We start from the raw sequence: 12,832 nt of genomic DNA, 5'->3' as shown, positions 1-12,832 counted from the left end.
AACTTGAAAACAATGATGCATGGGATAATCGAGCTCACCTTAGCTGATGAAGACTTGGTTGACAGTCTGGAAGAAAGCCGAAGACTTCTTGCTGGATCTGTTGATTGAAGTGAGGAAGGCAGCGGCTATTTATATGTTTTCATCCCAGCGAGATGCTGCTTCCAGTCCGCACGTAGGCCATCCAAGCAGAGGGGGATGCGGCAGCCCTTCCGGAGTTCAATTAATTAACTTTGTTCCATGATAATGACTTGCAGAATATTTCCATAAAAACAAAAGCTAAGATAAGATATTTAGAGATAGGCACTACTTGCTATTGGGTAAGGTAATGCTGACAAAATTGAATTTGAGCGGATCCACGTGACCATGTTTGTACTGGCCTGGCAAAAACTGCGTCTTCGCTGAGAGGCTGTGTCAGACACGACGGTGGGAATGCTATCATGTTTAGTTAGCTGGTTCTCTTTGAGACATTCCCATGTTCAGTTTATCATCGTCTGCACTACAGTAATTTACTGAACCCTATCTAGTTGTCATTGAAAAAAACCTTCAAACGATTCTCAACCCTCCCTATCCTGCCATATTCTGTGTTTATGCAAAAACTTGATAATAAATGCATAACTACCTACTTTTTCCCATTTGAAATGGTTCTATTGAGAATTCAAGGCAGTGATAGGCCTGTATACCTTGCCTCAAATCATCTTGGAGGAAATAAGAGACGTGACATTATATTCATTATGGAACAGGGCGTCAAAGTGACTCAATCGGTAATGCGTCGGGTAGATGCCACAAGTGATTCAGCCCACGGATTATTACAGCTCATGAGTCCTACGCTGCCCACGAACTATAGTGGAGACACTTCACGCACAAGCTCGACAGGATGAACAGCGCCATCTATAAACCAATGTTAGTTTCAGCAGAGTCTAGCTCATTGAACTTTTTGCCTACTCTCGAGCTCGTGGCCATGAGTCCAACACTAGGCAAAGAGCCCCGTGATGTAATGAGTGTTGAACTCGTGGACCTTGTTTGCCAAGTGTCGAGTTCATGGGCGGTCCATATGGCTGGTGGGTTGCAGACTCGACAACGTTGGTGTCGAACTCGTGACGTGCACTCGAATGACTCGTGGGTATATTACTAAAGTCTTTTTTTTCCCCGATGCCTATCATTCTCTGGGGCGGTATTTTGACTCGTGGGTGCAATATAATAGCTCGTGGGATGACCCACGTGAGTCGGTCGTGTGCAATAAAACAGCTCTGGTTCAGTCTGAGCGAGTCCATAGCTGAGCAAATTTTGTAATCATGGAGTTCCATCTTGTATAAGATCTCTGTTACTACCAGCTCCAATCTGTTTCTTGGGTTACAGGTATATACACTCTAAAAAAATGAAAATGGTAAATCAACATTTTAAATGTTGTCACTCCTCCAACCTTTTGTAAATGTAGAATTTTTTACTCAAATGTTGATTTTACTATATTCATCTTTTAGAATGTATCATGGTCATGTGTGATCAAATTATATATATGATAATGTTGTAAATAAGATATTCCATAACATGGGAATTATGATAATCAAGTTGAATAAAAAGGAAGGAAAACTTCTTCCACTGAATACCCCAACTCTACGTGGAAGGAAGTGACGCATACATACTGGACGATTAACCTCATTTAACTAGTAGCTAATTGCGTGAGAAATTACCGCTCCGAGACATACGGATGTCTACTCGCAAATGGTAAATAGACGACTATTCTAGTTCCTGCCCTACGATAAGACCTAATTGCATTGGAAGATAAAGGCGTTTTGACTAGACGGTTGTTGTTGCGAGTGACGCAAACAGTAAAAGTGCGTGAACCCAAGTTTGTGCGTGTGTGTGTGAGTGTGCGTGTGTGTGCACGTGTGTGTGTTTTCAATTGTTCGATCAACCGTTCGATCGTTTCTACTGTAAAATGAAAAAGGGACAGTTAAATGATTTACAAAGTACTCTTCCCATTTTATAAAAAGTTGATATGATAGCAACTCTTGCTTGAATGGCAAGAATCCAGCATTCTGATTGGCTGTTGCTATGGGAAATTGACATTCTATATTGACATGCTATCCTAACATGAAATGGAGCCCAGGCAAAATGTTGACGGCAAAAGTGCGGTTTTTCATCTCAGCGTCTTATTTTCTTCTATCCTGAAGTCATGATTTCTCAAAATTCCCCTGCGTCGTCACAGTTTTCATACTTTATTCACATAATACAATTTCATACTTTATTCACATAATACAATAATTTACAATGCAAAAAACAATTACACGGTCTTCTTCTTCATTGTTTTTTCATTTTTCATCTTTTGCATCTCCATATCCTACACAATGCTTGTCTTTTTCTTTCTTTCTGTTTTTAGTGTACCCTTTGTTATCATTTTTAGGATTCCTGTTAAAGAGACAACCGGATGATTTTCAGATGCTAGCATTTGAACATCTTTAATACTGGGTACATTAGAGTTAAAGAATTTATAGTGTTTGGTATGAGGAATAAGAAAGCTTCGAATATACAATACAAATCACAATGAACGAGGATGATGTCATATATACAATGTATATACATATATATATATATATATATATATATATATATATAATGATTATTATATTATTATTATTATTATTATTATTATTATTATTATTATTATTATTATCATCATCATCATCATCATTATCATTATATTCACATAAGAACACATAATTGGTTGCTCAAGGAAGTAAAACAAAAGAAAAAAAAGCATGCGTAAATTCCACCCAGGTGATGTTACTGAGAAAGTAGTAGGCCCTATACTGTAATGGAATTACGTTGCTACATTGCTGGAATATGTGAGCCTTCTATGTCGTCATCCTTGTTCAGTGTAATATGTCTTTGGATAGTTTATTCAGAGTATTGTTCTATCTGCTCAAGGGCCACTATAAAGTTCCACAAATCCATACGCGGCACTATTGTATTATGTTGTACTCATGAGATTACAAAAGTCGTCTGGAATGTTCCTTTAAGCAAATGATTGGTCAAACTCTGATCAATTGCTGGCTAGCAGCAAGCAATTGCTTTTGCTTGCTACTGCTCACTTTTAGGGCCATTCATGGTCAGGCCCCAGGATACTTGTCTTCCTTATTCGAGCGGCGTCAGCGTCGCCCTGGCCTTCGTTCATCTGGGCCCTGTTTTATGAAGAGTTATAATTGATCGTATAGTCGATTTCTATGGTAGCTCTATGGCAGCCTGTGTGGTAAGGAAATTTATAATAGATTTTGATAAAACGGGGCCCTGGCCTTACTTTCCAGATGCCCATTATACATCTCAAGGGATGTGGAGACCGGGCATTTTCCTCGATTGCTCCTCGCCTATGGAACTCCCTCCCATCTTTTCTCCGTGAAATTTACCAGCTGGATCACTTCAAAGCCTTACCCAAGACTCACCAGGCATCCAATTGCTAACTCTCTTGGAGGAGTCTGCGCCTTTGAATGTTTCTATAACAGATATATGGCGCTATATACTGTGGATCCTCATCCTCATCATTATCATCATCATCATTACCACCATCATTACCATTATCATCATGATGATCACCATCATCATCACCATCATCATCATCATCACCACCATTATCATCATCACCGCCACCATCACCATCATCATCATCATCACCACCATCATCACCATCATTACCATCATCACCGCCATTATCATCACCACCACCATCACCATCATCATCATCACCATCATCACCATCATCATCACCATCATCATCGTCATCACCATCATCACCATCATCATCACCATCACCATCATCATCGTCATCACCATCGTCATCACCATCATCATCGCCATCATCTTCGCCATCATCTTCGCCATCACCATCGTCATCACCATCATCACCATCGCCATCACCATCGCCATCACCATCGCCATCACCATCGCCATCACCATCACCATCGTCATCATCACCATCATCACAATCGCTATCACCATCACCATCGTCATCACCATTATCATCATCATCGCCATCATCATCGCCTCCATCATCGCCACCATCATCATTATCATTACCATCATTGTCATCATTATAATCAAAAGCGTTTGCTCGCTGCTTGTTTTCATACACACGGATTCAAGCAGAAGGCAACCCTCAGCACAAGCAAATGTTACTCTCAATGCATACGGCCCTATAATGTATGACCATGAATTTGTCTCATGAATGGCACACAGAATTAGAGGACTGACGGCTTTGAACAAGACTATCATTCAGAGAAATTGTAGAATTCCGGAATAGTTGAAGTTCTATGCTAACCAAATGTTGATTTTTTTTTTTTTTTTTTTTTTTTAAAGACAGAAAGGGTGCCGCGAGTTTAGGGAGAGAGACAAAGAAATCATAGAAATTATTTATCATTATTCCGGGTAGGAATTGAAAATCATGATACAATATTGCTGGTTAATTTATGCGACTACTCTTTCTGAACATTCACCCCTCTGTGCTACGAGTCAAATGTGCACTAATTTCACCCACGTACCTTTGGAGAGCAAGTTAATGTGGCATGCAGACGGTTAAAGAAGAATGTCTAGGTGGGAGGCCGTGTCAGACACGGTAGAAAATGTTATCATGTTTAGTTAGCTGGTTCATTTTAAAATATTCCCATGTATTGTCGTATCGACCTGGTCGATGAAAACCTTTCTTATTGTCACTGAGAAGACCTTCTCATATTACCATCACACACACACACACACACACACACACACACACACACACACACACACACACACACACACACACACACACACACAGCATACATGCATGTGTATGTAAAATGGTATACAATTTGTATAAATATATACTTGATTATATTCATTTCAAAGTTTATTCCTAATCATTTACACATATTCACGAATTCAGGCATAACTCCTTCGTATGTATTCACACTCACAAACTTACAGTACTGCATTATACAGAGCTCTGATATACACTGTACGTAGGCCTACATATGTGTTTGGTGTTTGTGTATGTGAATTAAGGCCGTGTCACACCTTTCCGGGCAAGTCTCGCGTGCAACTTGCGAAGAACAATTTTTTACTACCCGGAGGTCACCGCAGATGACCCGCACATGACAATTACTAGCAAGTGGTATCTCACCCATAGTTACCCGGAGTTGCTCACGCAAGTCCCATTCACCCGCAGCCAAGTTTAGGACCTGTCAAACCTTTCCGGGCAAGCTAGGCGGGCTTGTTGCGTGTGGAGATTTTCCAACACGCGGGACGATTTTTGCAGGCGGACAAGGATTTGAGCAAGTTTCGCATGCGTCTTACCTGCTGGACCCGTGCTACTTACGTTATACTTTCGTGTGACCTGCGTGTCAGGCGCGTGGGTGTCGAGTGAGGGCTGACAACTCGGTGAATCCCTCTGAATGAATGGCAGAAGTCCCACAGACTGTCATTATCTTGACGCATACGGGACTGCGAAGTACCTGCGTGGGAGTTGCCTGCGAGGTGCTGCCACTAAGGGCCTCCAACTGACGTGCTGCGTGGACCTCTGCGGGCAATCCCCGTGACTCACCCGGAAAAAGTTTTGGTCATGCTCAAACCTTGGCTGCGGGTAAATCGGATTGCATGCGCACCTCCGGGCAACTACGGACAAGATACGCGCTAGGTACGTTCAGGTGCGGACCAACTGCTGGGAGGTCCGGGTATAGCAAACATGTCTCTGCAAGTCGACCCGCAAGGCTTCCCAAGACACGGTGTGACAGGGCCTTGAGCATGCTCAAAACTCGTTCCGGCTGAGTCGCGGGGGTTTGCCCGCAGAGGTACACGCAGAACACCAGTAGGAGGCTCTTAGCGGCAGCACCAGGCAGGCAACTCCCACGCAGGTACTTCGCAGTCCCCGTATGTCACTCGTAGATAAAAATGGATCAGTTTCAAAGCTCTCACGCAGGTCACACGGAATACATGCAAGTAGCAGGTAAATAGCACGCGTCTAGCAGTAAGACAAGTACGGAACTCGCCAACATCTATCCTTGTCCGCACACAGAAAATTATCCTGCGTGCCGGAAAATCCCTACTCGCAACAAGCCCGCGTAGCTTACCCGGAAAGTTATGACAGGGCCTTTACTTTTGCCACAGGAAAAACAAAACACAAAAACAGGCAGGCAAATTTCCAGGTTATGAAAAACATCATCGCTAATAACATGCAGGAACCGAATCAGCCATCTACACGTAATTTACATAAATGTCAGTGTTGCTGTTATTGTTTTATCGGCTGTAGTTTCTCATTAATGAAGACGGTGACCTTGAAGTTTTCGTGAGTTTCACGAGTTCATCACCTCAGAACATTATTCTCCCCTTCCCCGGCCCGAGGACTTCATGTGTGTAGAAGGAAAGAACGTCTTTATGTTTGCAGTACGTGCTTCCCTCAGATTCCAATATGGAGCTCTCAAACTGAGTGTGCGTGGATAACGTGTGTTTATACATATTCACACTGACACACACACACACACACACACACACACACACACACACACACACACATACATACAATGTGCATTATTGAAGATTACTATAATCATTTTACAAAGTACAGTATATTAATATACACACGCATATGAAATAATGTAAACACAATCACGAATGCACTCATACATGCTTGTGGATATTCACATACACAAACAGGATGTGTTGCATATAGATATGTGCTAGGTGTGAGTGTGTTTGTGTGACTATACATACTTTTGTATTCATATGTGTATGTATGGATAGGTGTATGGTGTCTTAACTATGAATGGTATGAATTATGTTGGTACTTTGTTGTTTCGTAACTAAACAGCAAAACGCATTTGCCGCCGTCCCACCCTTTTGGACCCGATGTCTGGCCTGGAGATGAGAGTTAGAGGGATCATTATAGTTTTAGTTGAGACCTAATTTTAGGTTTTCAACATTTTTTGGAGAGATAATGAGAAACCTCTTGTGAAATATGAAAGAGCATGTAATTCCAAGAGGAATTCAACGTTTTGTAATTTGATGAAAATTGGTTTTGAAATGGCTGGGATATCCAAAACAGAGCGATTTTAGTAAAGTGTAGGACCCGCACTTTATAAGGATCGCTTTGTTTTACTTTTTTTTTTGGATGTTTCAGTCATTCCAACCCCGATTTTCATCGAATAAACTTTGAATTCTTCCTAAAATGGTATGCACTGTACTATTTCGTAAGGGTTTTCTTGGTATCTTGCAAAAAGTTAAAAGCCCAATTCTCATCTCCACCAATACTGCACCATCCTTTTAAGAGGTTGTCTACAGAATATTATTGTTTGAACTTCATAAGCGTCACCCCCCGTTTGCATTGAAATATATGCAGCGGAAGGCAAGAGCACCAGAAATTATTACTTCAGTCCCCAATTTATATTTCTTTTGAACAGAAATGAATTAACAACGTAGGATGATATTTTACTTTAAAAAAATCCACATTTGTCACCCACGATGAGATCGTTGAAATTAAATTCTAATGCAAACGCTCTCTGACGTTGAAGCGGGATATACTCCTTTAAACACCCTCTCCATGCTTGGTTGGTGTCCTTAGTAATACTTTGATGATTTGAGGATTTAGTTTGTGCAATTCAAATAAATGGAAAAACGGATCCTCTTTACGTTTTCATGAAAATTTCACTATTCCCATGACATGGGGAAGATGCACGAAAGAATCTTGTTGCTCCTTTTCCTATGTCACGGGAGAATGAATGGAGAGACAGAGGGGCGAGAAAATGCTGCCCTCATCAGAATGATTCTTATCTTCCCAAGCCGGGCATAACATCATGGCTATTAATAAGTAGGAACCGAATCAGCCATCTAGTTATTTGCATAAAAATGGCCACGTGTTTCCTCGACAGTAGTTTCTCATTAATGAAAACATTGCCTGTAGGTTTTCCTGGGTCATAGGAGGACACGTCAGAACATTATTTTTCCCCGTTCACGATGCCGTTCCCGAGGACTTCACGTCTGTTGATGGAAAGTACGTCTTCATGTTAGCAAGCAAGGGATCGTTTAGTTTTGGTTGAGACCTAACTTCAGGACTGTTTCTAACATATTTGATGAGGTAATGAGAAACCTTGTGTACGGGGGGGGGGGGGGGAGTAAGCCCCCCCCCCCCCCACACACACACACACACACAAACAAACAAACAAACACACACAAACACATACACAAAGTAGCCTAACCGTGCAATTGAACGATCTAGCGCAAACTTTCGGGGGGGAAGAGAATATGGAAAACTTTAGTAATAACCGGGGGGCCAAAAGCTAAAAACAGAGGTCGAGTTGCACTCTCTCTACAAACTAAGTAGACCATGCTTATTTTCAAGTTTTTATTGTAACAAACAACATTCCACTGGTCTACCTCAAAAAATTTGTTGCGAAAGCCTCCAAATTCAAGATGGCGTCCAAGATGGCCGCCATATTTACTGAATTTGTTATTTGAAAGATAGAATTTGATTGAAAGATCAGATTTCAACAAATGTGATGTCATATGAAAGAGAATGAAATTTTCTACAAGTTGATACCATTTTTGTGGGTTATTGTGATAAGTGGATTGAGATTTTAAGGAAAAAACACTCATTTTTTGATATTTTTCTGAAAAAAGGAAAATCATGAAAATGCTTGATTCAGCATAAATCAGAGAAAGACTGAAGGATTATCTTGAAACGTTTCAAGAATTTTGTTTGACATATAATTAATATTTGGAGAAAATTAGGGGTCAGTACCGTTTTTGGTTCAGGAGTTATAATGTCTCAAACTTGAAAACTCACTATGTAAAAATGGCCACTTTAGTTGTGACAATACCTTGTTGGTCGTAAAAAGAGCATGCGCGCGCCAAGACTACTACACGCACCACTGACACTGGCGCTTGTAGCAGTGCCAGTGGTGCGTGTAGTAGTCTTGGCAAACGCAGACATTTTCTTTGACAAACAAGGGTTTGTGCCTGCAAACTAACTTTTCATACCAAGTGGTAGCTCAGGTGACGCTGATTGCTATTATTTCAAAGTAGATTGTTCTGAAGCAGATGAGATGAAGCAAAAATATCTTTCAAATAGAGGTAGAAGCTTGAAACAACCTTGCTATAGAAAGTTTAAAACAAAATCTGGATCAATCACTCAAAAATTCAAGATTGCAGGCCATTAAAGCTGACATAGTGTATAAAATTGCGCCAAAGTAAATGTATTATTTCGTTTTTGATACAATTTTGTCTGTTGTGCTATCTTAAACCGTCTTAGGTTTTTATGGACACATTTTTAGAACCAGTGATATTCTACTCTCCGAAAAAGAAAAAAAAAAACTCAAATCGAGTGGAAGTTTTTGCTTTTGATGTGAGGAGTGAATAACAAGAAAACGGTGAATTTAGAGTGAAATTGGAGTGACTTTTGAGTGAAAATGTTCATTTTCACTCATTTTAGAGTGACCTTCATAGGCAGGGCTCCACACTAACTTTTATTTTTGGTGGCCCAAAGGCAAATATCCGATCTTTTTTGGTGGCCCGATCAGGCCACCTATGTTCTTCATTTCTGACATTTTGGTGGCCCGACGTGCGTTTTTGGTGGCCCCGGGCCACCGGACCACCGTTTGTGTCGAGCCCTGCCTTAGGGATCACTTGTTACTCTTCGAGTGATCCCCGAGGTCACTCTAAAATTAATGAAAATGAACATTTTCACTCTCGAGTGATCCTGATATCTAATATGGGAAAGCATCTACCAATGGCATAAGCTCAGATCAACGTATTGTGACACTATAACCCACATGAAATCAGCCTAAAAACTCGCAATGTAAGAAAAATCTGGTAACAGAAAATACAGTTTCAGCATGCTTATTTGTAAATGTGAATATACAGCACGAATAATCAATTTGGACAATTTTATTCGAACAATATACTGAAAAGTAATTTCGCACAACACATTTCGCACAACAAAGTTGAGAAATTGCCGCCATGTCGGATTTTTTTTTTTTTTTTTTTTTTTGGGGGGGGGGGGTTCGGATCAGAAGGGCTTTCAAGGACATCTACGGATCAGACATTATTACACATATACCATCATCATTCAGGCGTTTCTACAACAGCAGAGTAACATACAAGTAAAAAAGCATATCTTTGATACAGAAGCATTTCTTTTTTATCAAAGATTGGGCCTTACTCTAACACTGGAATGAGCTCCACCCCCTCCCCCCCCCCCCCCCCCCAAAAAAAAAAAGACCCTCAATATGGTTTACACTAGCACAATATCGTTTGGATGTATAGGAACATGTAATAGACAGCAATATAAGAAGATTTAAAAAATATATCAAATTATAAGTTATAAGTTGAGATTTAACTTTGACGCAACACACTAAAGGTATTCTACCATTGGGAGAGATATCACATTCGATTTATATGTGCAGGTTAGTTGTATTACAAAACATTCTACCATGTAAAAAAAAAAATATAATAAAGCCTAAAACATACGGAGATATCACCATTGCTTTTCAAGAAACCATAGCCATAACTGTTGACAATTTAGTATATTAAAAAAACATTCTTATCAGATCTATTTAGTATATCTAACAATATTTAGCATTAATTATACTGATTTCAGTTTGTACATTAGTTGTTCTATCCCTAACTCACAGTTTAGAACTAGTTTGAGGAATTAAGTAAAGCTGGGTTTTTGTTTTACGTGCACTAATGGTAAATAATGCCTTGAACGACAACCTCGATTAATTACCGCCATCTTGAATTTTGTGTGGATACTATTTTTATCGCTAAATATTACACATTGGCAAAATTTGTGCCAAATTCCAAGCTCCTATCTCTTTTTGGAAAATACTTTCTGTTCAATTTTATCTGCCTCAGAACAATCTACTATGATGAAATGCTACAGTAATAGCGATCAGCGTCACCTACCACTTGGCATGAAAAGTTAGTTTGCAGGTACTTGCAAGTCACTAGACCGTTACAGTATTACATGTGACCATGTAAACACATTGTATGCAAAATTTATAATGCATAAATGTAATTTTTTCAAGTTTTAGACGTTAACTTGTCAATAGTGTATGATATTGCCTGTAATTCCTGAAATATGAATTAACATGTATGTCTCGATCTCAGTAAATCTCAATCTCAATCGCAGGTTTCAAAATAATTCTTCAGTTCTTCTTTGATAAATACTAAATCATGCATTTTCACATTTCTTCCTTTTTTCAAAACAGCATAAAAATATGGATTTCCCCCCCCCCCCCCAATTTATCACAATACACAGCTAAAGTGGTATCAACTTTTAGGAAGTTTTACTCTCCTTCATATGACATCAAATGTGTTGCAATCCAATGTCTCTATAAAACTTTATGTTTGAAATGTTAACTTCAATAAAAATGGCGGCCCTATTGGACCGCATCTGTACATTGGAGGTTTTTGCAACAAATCTATTGAGGTGTACTTACGGAACATTGCTTAGTATGCTTAATATTATGTATGGTCTTGTTTATAGAGAGAGTGGAACCCGAAAAGTAAGCACGATCTTGGATTTGACCCTCTGTGACGTCTTTGGGAACAGATGCGTGTAAATGCATATTATGTAAAATGGGATTTCAAGTTTGAGACATTATAACTCCTGAACCAAATACAATACTGACCTCTAATTTTCTCCAAATATTGATGATATGGGAAAGATGTTCATTTCTGCATGGTTTTCATAAACATTTTTGATTTAATTTTTTTTAACTTTTTAGAGAAATATTCATGGTGCATTCTGAAAAAAATGTCTCCGTAAAAACCTAAGATGGTTTGAAATAGCATTAAAATGTTCAGAATATATAAAAACCATTTAAATAGACAGCAAAAAAGACAAAATTGTATCAAAATCGAAATGATACATTTACTTTGGCGCCATACACTATGTCAGCTTTGATGGCCTGCAATCTTGAATTTTTTGAGTGATTGATCCAGATTTTGTTTTAAACTTTCTATAGCAAGGTTGTTTCAAGCTTCTACCTCTATTTGAAAGATAATTTTGCTTCATCTCATCTGCTTCAGAACAATCTACTTTGAAATGATAGCAATCAGCGTCACCTGAGCTACCACTTGGTATGAAAAGTTAGTTTGCAGGCACAAACCCTTGTTTGTCAAAGAAAATGTCTGCGTTTGCCAAGACTACTACACTGCTACAAGCGCCAGTGTCAGTGGTGCGTGTAGTAGTCTTGGCGCGCGCAGGCTCTTTTTACGACCAAGGTATTGTCACAACTAAAGTGGCCATTTTTACATAGTGAGTTTTCAAGTTTGAGACATTATAACTCCTGAACCAAAAACGGTACTGACCCCTAATTTTCTCCAAATATTAATTATATGTCAAACAAAATTCTTGAAACGTTTCAAGATAATCCTTCTGTCTTTCTCTGGTTTATGCTGAATCAAGCATTTTCATGATTTTCCTTTTTTCAGAAAAATATCAAAAAATGAGTGTTTTTTCCTTAAAATCTCAATCCACTTATCACAATAACCCACAAAAATGGTATCAACTTGTAGAAAATTTTATTCTCTTTCATATGACATCACATTTGTTGAAATCTGATCTTTCAATCAAATTCTATCTTTCAAATAACAAATTCAGTAAATATGGCGGCCATCTTGGACGCCATCTTGAATTTGGAGGCTTTCGCAACAAATTTTTTGAGGTAGACCAGTGGAATGTTGTTTGTTACAATAAAAACTTGAAATTAAGCATGGTCTACTTAGTTTGTAGAGAGAGTGCAACTCACTCGTTAAGTAAGCGACTTTTTGGGGTTTGGCCCTCCGGTTATAAGTAGAATAAACGGGTGCA

This window comes from Diadema antillarum, unplaced genomic scaffold (assembly GCF_040938485.1).
Source record: "Diadema antillarum isolate AM-2024a unplaced genomic scaffold, OU_Dant_1.0 seq00001161_RagTag, whole genome shotgun sequence".
NCBI classification, from domain to species: Eukaryota; Metazoa; Echinodermata; class Echinoidea; order Diadematoida; family Diadematidae; genus Diadema; species Diadema antillarum.
The sequence above is the reverse complement of the archived record's forward strand: the minus strand, read 5'-3'. Positions refer to the sequence as shown.